This window comes from Aegilops tauschii, chromosome 7 (genome assembly GCF_002575655.3).
Source record: "Aegilops tauschii subsp. strangulata cultivar AL8/78 chromosome 7, Aet v6.0, whole genome shotgun sequence".
NCBI classification, from domain to species: Eukaryota; Viridiplantae; Streptophyta; class Magnoliopsida; order Poales; family Poaceae; genus Aegilops; species Aegilops tauschii.
In genome coordinates this window covers 51,500,784-51,510,374 of record NC_053041.3, presented here as the reverse complement: position 1 = coordinate 51,510,374, position 9,591 = coordinate 51,500,784, and positions in this window count along the sequence as shown.

The window sequence follows — 9,591 nt, the reverse complement described above, 5'->3', positions numbered from 1 at the left end:
ACCCTGAGAAGTGTGTCTTCGGCGTTCCGTCTGGCAAACTTCTCGGGTTCTTTGTGTCATAGCGTGGGATTGAGGCGAATCCAGATAAGATCAAGGCCATTGAGCAAATTGAGGCGCCTAAGTGGAGCAAGGATGCGCGTCGGCTCACTGGCTGCATTGCCGCCATGAGCAGGTTCATCTCCAAGTCTGCCGAGCTTGCCCTTCCTTTTTTCAAAATCTTGAAGAAGGCGGGCCCAATGGAATGGACCCCAGAGGCTGTGGCAGCCCTGCAGAATTTGAAGAAATACCTCTCCTCTACGCCAATACTGGTTGCGCCTAAGCCACAAGAACCGTTGCTGCTATATCTAGCGGCAACGAACCAAGTGGTCAGCGCCGCGCTAGTGGCGCAGAGGGAGGTCAACGAAGAGGCAGTGGCAACGGCAGGGCTGGCGGATGGCAAACCAGAGCTCCCCCCGGCACGGCCTGGTGCCGGTAAGGCAAGGCCCCCGGCATAGCCTGGCGCTGGCGAAGCAGAAGCGACGCAACCAAGTGAGACGGTGCAGAAGAAGAAGAAGATGATGCAGCACCCGGTTTACTTTGTCAGCTCCCTCTTGCAGGGGGCTAGGTCAAGGTACTCCGGTGTGCAGAAATTGCTCTTCGGCCACCTTATGGCCTTGAGGAAGCTGCGTCATTACTTCCAAGCACACGAGATCACCGTCGTCACCCACGTCCTGTTGCAATGGATATTAAATAACCCAGACACAACCGGGAGGATTGTGGAATGGGCCTTGGAACTGTCGAGCTTTGGGTTGAAGTTTGAAAGCACTTCGACAATTCAGAGTAGAGTCTTGGCGGAGTTCATTGCGGAATGGACCATAACGCCTGGAGAAGAGATTCAGGAGACCGCTCTCCCCGGCAAGGAAGCAAGTTGCGACTGGATTATGTACTTTGACGGGGCTTTCTCGCTGTAAGGCACCGGTGCCGGTGTGCTACTCGTCGCACCCACCAGAGAGCACCTCAAGTATGTAGTCCAGATGCACTTTCCCAGGGAGATTTCAACAAACAACACTGCTGAGTACGAGGGGTTGCTTGCCGGTCTCAGGATCGCGGCAGACCTCGGGATCAAGAAGATCATCGTCAGGGGTGATTCACAGCTTGTCGTCAAGCAAGTCAAAAAAGATTATCAAATCCCATTGATGGAGGCCTACGTAGATGAAGTGAGGAAGCTGGAAGAGCGTTTAGACGGTATACAAGCGGAGCATGTTCCCCGAGTGGAGAACGGCATCGCCGACTACTTGTCGAAACGCGCTGCCTTCAAATTGCCTGTGGAACCAGGTACTTTTGTGCTTCGGTTAACTCAACCATCCGTTGAACCATCAACAGAGCAGAACAAGCGGAGGAAATCAGGCCCCGGCAAGTACTTTCCCGCCAAGCTCCCAGGACCGCCGGCAAGGATGTTGCCGTGGACACTGAGCCTGCCATGGGGCAACAGACTTCGGCAGGGCGTCAAGCCATGGCCGTAGAGACAACCGCTCCCGTGGCAGAGGAAATGCCTTTGGTCCTTGCCGTCGAGCCCCAGGCTCCGGCATGGGCACAGCATACCGTCCGGTTCCTCCAAACAGGAGAACTCCCTGAGGAGCAGGAAGAAGCGGAGAAAGTAGCCCGTCAGTCTGCCATGTATCAGTTAGTCGACGACGTTCTGTACAGAAAAAGACCAAACGGTGTGAAATTGAAGTGCATTCCCCGGGAGGAAGGACTGGAGCTGTTGGCAGAGATACACAGAGGCATATGTGGCTCCCACATAGGGTCGAGGGCCCTTGCTGGCAAGGCATTCCGGCAAGGATTCTTCTGGCCCAAAACCCTCCAGGATGCAACGGCACTACTAACCAAGTGTGAAGCGTGCCAGTTTCATTCAAAGAAGCTTCATCAACCAGCTCAAGCTCTCCAAACAATCCCTCTTTCCTGGCCATTCTCGGTCTAGGGGCTCGACATACTGGGCCCCTTTCCCCGTGCTGTCGGGGGCTTTGAGTACTTGTACATTGCAATCGACAAGTTCACAAAGTGGCCGGAGGTGGAGGCAGTGAGAAAGGTGACAGCACAATCAGCCGTCAAATTCTTCAAGGGGCTAGTCTGCCACTTTGGTGTGCCAAATAGAGTCATCACCGACAATGGCACATAGTTCACGAGCCGCGTCTTCATGCAGTAAATCCAGGACCTCGGCAGCAAGGTCTGTTTTGCCTCTGCTGCACATCCAAGAAGCAACGGCCAGGCTAAGAGGGCGAATGCTGAAGTATTGTGGGGCCTCCGGACAAGAACTTTTGACAGGCTGCACAAGTGCGAACGGTGCTGGATTGATGAATTGCTGGCGGTTCTTTGGTCAATCAGAACGACACCAAACCGAGCCACCGGCCAGACACCTTTCTCCCTCGTTTACGGGGCAGAAGCAGTTCTCCCCAGGGAACTCATGTACGGGTCACCCCGAGTGCTTGCTTATGATGAGTTTGAGCAAGAGCAATTGCGGCAAGATGACACAACGCTCCTCGAGGAAGATTGTCTTCGGGCAGCTGTGAGAGCAGCGCGCTACCAGCAAGCCTTGCGCCGCTACCATAGCCACAAGGTTCGTGCCCGAAGCTTTGAAGAAGGCGACCTTGTTCTTCGGCGCGTTCAATCGGCCAAGAATTTCAACAAGTTGACGCCGAAGTGGGAAGGCCCTTATCGGGCAATACGAGTCACCAGGCCTGGCGCAGTCCGCGTGGAGACCAAAGATGCTATTCCAGTGAGCAACTCCTGGAACATCGAACATCTTCGCAAGTTTTACCCATAAGGCGCGGTTGCTGGGCCCCCCGGCAGACCACCTTTTGTACAAGCCTTGCCAGTGAGGCATGTAACCCTTTGTACAAAGCCAGGCGTAGACCCTGAGCATAAATAAACAAAGCGTTGGCACCCTAAGTTTTAGCATGCATGCTAGGTTGAGTCTCTTCCTCGGTTAGGGTTGATAGTGCTTAGCGGCGACTAACCCCTAGCATAGAGGTCGAGTGTGCATCTCTCTGTTCCTTCCCGTCCTTTTTAGGTTCGCAGGGTGCATGGACATTTCTGCTGAGCTGTTTGGAGGAAAGAGAATAGGCCGGCGCTCGACCCCGGCAAGCCAAGGTTGCCGGGGGTTGCGGGTCCGAAGATCCGTCCGCAGCAAGCCAAAACTGCCGGGGGCTGCAACATCAGATAACTTTTTCATTCCCCAGTCCCTACTTCCGTATGAAACTTGAACGTACAAGACTTCGCTCACTCTTATACCATCATGCTCCCTTTTTCCCATGTCCAAAAACCTTACTTTGGGCCGGGACTTGGTCATGGCGCGGTTGGAAGGGAACGGGCGAAGGGCCCAATCCTGCTTTGCCCCTACCTCTGCCATGGGCGTGAGTGTAATTGAGCTATAGAGCAGGAGGACGGCAAGGACTGTTGCCGGGTTACAATGTTTATCCTAAGATAACGAGGACTCGTTCCTCGGTGTGGCCCCCGCCCACGCACAAAAGAAACCCGGCAAACACCCTTCTTTTCATTCATACGTTGTTAACAAGTACAATTCATACGGAATGTATGCCTGAGCGAGGGGATTACAAGGCCTAAATTCTACTAAGGCCCATAGGCTTACAAACTAAAAAAAACATAAGTGCCCCATGATCCCCGTTCTTGCCCTTTTCCTCCCAGGTGCGGCAGGTGAGGGCGAAAAAGGGGTGATGGGAAACGCACCGATGGAGAGCTTGACGAGGAAGGCCCTCGGCGGGGCACGTGGCCAAGGGAGGGGCGATGGGGTCGGCCTGAGTCGGAGTCGGCGTCCCCCCGCTCGACACCCTCGTCGTCGTTGTCGCTGTCCTCCTCGTCACTCCCGCTTGAGGAAGAGTCTTCATCATCGGAGGAGCTCTCCACGCAGCACTATAGGAGAGTTTCAAAGTCTCCAAAGACCTTGAAAGAGAGCAGGTCGTTCTCCATTAATTTGAAATAGAGAACGAGCCCCGCCGTCAGGCTATGGATACGAGCGAAGGTCTTCCATCCACGGCGAAGATACATGACGTGAGGGGCGGGAAAATCGACATCAACCCACGTGCAATCTCAGAGTCTGTGGCGGGTCGAGCTCCATCTCCCGAGCAAATGGAGTAGGGAGACGAAGACGACGGCGCGCTGGCCGATGCAGCCTGATGAACAACTCGGGAGGCTGGTCCCCGACGTGGCCCTCCATTGGGGGAGGGACCGCCGGCGGAGGCGAGGCCGGTGCGCCGCCCGGTCCTCCTCTTCCCCGAGCGCCACGGCAACCTCGGCCTCGCCCCCTCCCCCTTCCCCTCGTGGCCGGCTCCGCCGCCACGTGCTCTTGGGAAGGAGGGGCGTGCTGTCGAGCGGAGACCCTCGTCGCCACCGTCGAAGCACCGGCGCGCCCTCTCGCCATAGCAGAAGAAAGAAAGAAGCCAAGGTGGAAGGAGGCAGATGGTGAAAGATTGAGGGGTGCCATCCCCCCTCCCCTTCTTATAAAGGGGCGGGGTCAGGGCTCGGCCGCCCCACTCAACCAATCCGGCCATCAGGAGCGCAGGGAATCGAGACCGACCCGCTGCTCCAATCAGCAGCGGCCCGGGTTTCCGCCTCGTCATTCAAGGCCCGCACCCACCGCCAACCATCTTCAAGGCATGGAGGACACATGGCGAGCAAACAGAAATCGAGGGGACGAGTGAGGCGACCGTTTTTCACTCCGTGATCGTAGGGCACGGGCGCCTCGGAGGCCACGACCCGGGTCCACTCAGTAAATGAGCCGTGCCCCTGCGTTTTCCTCTTTTTATGGGGAAGGCGCGAGCCGCGTCTGTACCACGATGTGACGCATGAGGGCAGCAGCCACCCTCACGCACGACCCCCACGTCACGCATTCAACGCGGGTCGTGGGGAAGCGCAGCGAGCGAAGGAGTTACTGCGGTAAAAATCCGCCGCCCTGCCCGCGCACCGTTCTGGGCCTAGCCCAACAACGTGTTGCCCTTATGTGTGGCCCAGGCCCTGGGGCTCCTGTCGGTGTACAAAAGTAGGGGCTCTCCTTTTGACCCCTCTACTTGTGCACGGGCAATCAGAGCCGCGCCTGCGGCTACACTTAGCAGGGCAAAGGGTGGAACCAGAGCAGCGCCAAGACCAGAGACACAAAGAGCAAGAGGGAGAGGTGGACTCCCCGACAAGACCCTTGCCGGGCGGCCTCCGTGGCCCCGGCAAGAGCCTTGTCGGGGCAACTTGCCCAACGCCAGCAGAGCGCGCCACCCTTGAGCCCAAGGGTTCAAACACCATCAGCCACATTGGAACCAAGGCTCGGGAGGCACCTCCATGGTGGCATGCAGATCTTTGTGAAGATCATAAAGACACGAGATCAGATGAGGACCAGAAGCCGATGATCCTCGCGAGATCCTCGCCGAGGCAATCCACGAGACCTCCGGCAAGATCCTTGCCGGCGACAACGGCGATGTCACGGCAAGACCCTTGTCGAGGCCTTGGCAAGGCCCTTGCCGAGGACACCTGCGGGGCCGCAACCAGGCCCACGTCTGCCAAGACTCCACCGCTGTTTCCATACAGTTGCCAGCCCAACCAGTTGGGCACCTGCGTGGCAACGTGCGGCTTCCAGGCCAACTTAGCAAGCACCTGCGTGGTGGCATGCAGATCTTCGTGAAGACCCTACCACCACGCCATCTCAGCAGCCTACCAGCCTACGTGGCGCTGCATGCCTCGTTGGCCTGGACGCGTGTCGGAGCGAGGCGGAGCGGCAACGGACGGGACGGACCTCGTTGCCGTCCCCAATAAAGCAACGGGACAGCTAAGGAGCGCATTTAATGCGCCTTGTCCCATAATGACAGGCGATAAGCTTGTACACTGTATACCTTTTCACCTCCTGTGTGCCACTGTGGCGACCCCTTTTGCCTATAAAAGGAGGCCCGACGCGTACGGGAGCAGGATTCGGATCTTTTGGACTACGCACGCATCGTAGCTAGTTCGAGAGCTCAAGAACACTCAAATATACACCAAATTAGGACTAGGGTATTACACATCTTCGCAGCCCGAACCTGGGTAAACGATCCTTGTGCTGACCGCCAGACCCGCTCTTTGCACAACCGCGCCCGCCAACCGTAGAAGGAATCCCAATAATTCCATAGTTGTCGTTTCCACCGACACGAGGGAGTCGAACCCATGAGGCCATGATCTATAGGACAAACATCATGTCATGCCACCAGACCACGTATATTTTTGTCTTGCAAACATGACAAGGTATCACATGAGGTGGTCACCGAGTTTACCACCGGTGACTGTTGGAATTAAAAAGGAATACGTAGATGTCCGTGTCCTTCACATACACGTGTACGTGTGTGTCCATGTTAACTTCATACTGTCACCGGGTAGGATTAGGAGTTAACCGTGTAGGCTAACTAGCTGCCCAGCTTTATGTATGTAACAACCCCTTCTTAACACTAGATGAAAATATCTATACCTACTATTAAAGGAAATAAGTATTCTTAGTTTGCTTTGGTTCTTTGCATTGATTTTCGTTTGGTATGAGCGCACGCTAAAGTTCGGTATGGTTCGCTCGTACACACAGCAAGCCATCTGGGCCAGGTACTCGTATGTTAATGGACCTTCATGGAGACCGTAAAAATAACTAGGTCAAAATAAATCAACATCGTGAGAATTGAACGCAGTACCTCATGTCTGACTCTTTGATGTAACAACCAACGAGCTATGCATCTTTCGCGTTTACTAATCTGGCCTCGCTCTTTTACAATGGTTCCCGCCAGTAAATATACAATCAGCCTTAGGAATCAACTAACAAACTGTTAAAGAAGCGGCCTTGGGAAGGATTATGGGCTTAAATAGGATGTTTAAATGGATGTGGCTAATTAAAGAAATGATTGCGGGTAAACCGGTGGAATAATTAAAGAACGATGTGGGCTTAATAAATAAAATATTCAAATAGATGGGGCTCATTAAAGGAAAGATTTGAGGTAGAAAGGTAGGATAATTAAAATGAAGGACCCATAGGCTTCATTGTGGTGGGACTACTAAATTAGAAAAGGAAGGATTTGATTCCGGACTAAAATGGTTAATGATGTAATGATAACTAAAGGAAGGATTATACTTAAACGAAATTAGTGGGGATTATACCCGCAAAGAAAATATGGATGCGGATAAATTGCATCCTATTTTTTATGTTCATTTGTAAAAGGATGTTGCACTGAAGCATGTTCTTCGTAATGAATCCGGTGCTACGACACATTATGCTTGCACAAAGCATCAATTTTTCCCATTGACACGCATGGGCATATGTGCTAGTTAAATTAAATGGTGATGGGGCAGGGTTACGTCCTAGTGTTTGATTCCGTGCATCTGTTATGGGCTGCCACACATATTTATATTTGTACAAAAAAGGGACTGTCGGCCTCATGAGTAAATTTTTTTCTCAAGGATTTTGTGTGAATTAATCTACACCGTAATAATTCGGTCCCACATCGGATAAACGGCTCCTAATTTCTAATTAACATGGGAATTTGTGGGAAGTGCCTGATTAGTAGAGGTATAGAGATAAACGGCTCCTAATTTTTAATTAACGTGGGAATTTGTGGAAAGTGCGTGATTAGTAGAGGTATAGATAGATAGATAGATAGATAGATAGATAGATGTAGTGTTAAAAATGCTTTTATATTAGGGCATCTCCATGACGGACCAGTAAACCTCCCGCAACCATCCGGACCGAGCTGTTCGGATAGCGGAGGCCATCCAACGCCGACCTGTATTGGTCCATGGAGCGGTCCGGATGCGATTTGTCCCACAAATCGAAGACAAACATGCGGAGGTTTGCGGGAGTCCGGACAAATCCCAAGCCCGTTTTCTGACTGCGCTGGCCCACCAAAAACCCCTCATCTCCCGCGCGCGCTCCTCTCGGCGCCAGCTGCTCGCATTCATGCCACTGTAGAGCGTGCCGTTCAACACTGAAGACGGCTCAGGGTGAACGCGACCTCTCACTACCTCCGCCATTGAAGCGGCGCGCTGACCAAGGGCGCTGCCCGCGACGCGTCTCCGGTGTCCGGGCCTGTTCAGTGCCGGAGACGCGTGACTAGACGGGGCATAACGGATATCTACCGCCCGTTAAATGTTGTTGTCCGTCCATCTGCCTCCATTAAGCAGGTTCGCTGGCCCACTCCGGCGCCGCGCATTGACGCACTCGGATGTGTGGCCTCACCGGAATTGGCTATATAAAGGTGTCGACACCTGGCTAATAGCTCGCCACAACTCCAGCCCCTTCACATCCTCCTCCCTTGCACTGCATCCGCCATGACCGCCAGCGGGAAAGCACTGTTGGACAGACTGTCACCGGAAATGAAGCACGCGGTGGCCGCCCTTGCCGCCGCCTGGCGTAGCCGCCGTGCCGGACGGATCGAGGCCGGCTTGCCGGCCAGCTCACCCGAGGTCTCCAACAACGAAGACGACAACACGATGGAGATGGACTCCGACGACTCCGCCTAGGCTCCCGCACCTCCTGTGCATGCCAGCTTCACCATGGAGCAGGTGCACACGCAGTTCAACACTGCCATGGCGGAGGTGCAGCCTAGCCGGCGCCTTTGTTGGTGTTCCAGCAGGCGCAGGAGGAACAACGGTACAACCTGTTCCCCTGTAGCAGCACCTGCTGGCGGAGGGCCAGATTTACGGCGAGCGCACGAGCGAGGAGGCGTGGCGGCCATGGCTGAGACCAACCCAAATTTCGTCGCGGAGCTGCGTGCCATCTATTTTGGCATGGAGGTAGTAAGAGCATCTCCAGCCGCACCCCCATGAGCCCCCCCCCCCCCCGGCGTTTTTTTAGCGCCGGCGTGCGAAAATCGGCCCAGTCGCGCCCCCCATGAGTTTGTTTTCCGCCGGGTTGGGCCGAAATAACAGCCAGCGCAACCGAGGCGAAGCCGGCGTGCTGGAGGCGTCGGCACAAGCAAAAACGGTCGTGGGGCCGCTCTGTCAGCGAGTAGAGAGCCTTTTCCCGCCGTTTCTTCCCGCTTCCCCCCCCCCCCCCCCCCCGCTTCCCTCTCGTTCGCTCCATTCCTCCTGCCATTCTCCCTCCTCCTCCCCTCTTAGTCGGCCGCCATGCCGCCGAAGAAGTACTTGCCCCCCCGCGCCGTGACGGCTTCGACCGCCGCCGTCGCCCAGCCGAAGCAGAGGAAGCCGAGGGCGCCGCCGTCCAAGCCACCGGACATGTCCAACGCCGACTGGAGGGCGGAAGTTCAGCGTCGGGAGGCTGTCACCACCGACCGGCGGAACAGGGCCAACGCCAAGAAGGCCCGGGACAGTGCGGCGCTCGCGGCTGCGGCTGCGGCGGATCAAGCGGAGCGCTCGGCCGAACAAGCCGAGGCAGCACGCCTGGGGATGATGAATCCATCCGGCGGCCACGCCCAGTACGCGCCCTGGAGCCAGTAGAGTGTCGGTTCACCAGCCGGCTTCTCGTCGTCGCCGCAACCCTGGGGATGCACGCCTTCGCCAGGCTACGCCGACGGGGGCGCGCACGGTGGGTTCAACCCCAACATCACCTTCCCCCATGGTCACCCGGCCCAGCGCACGCCCTCG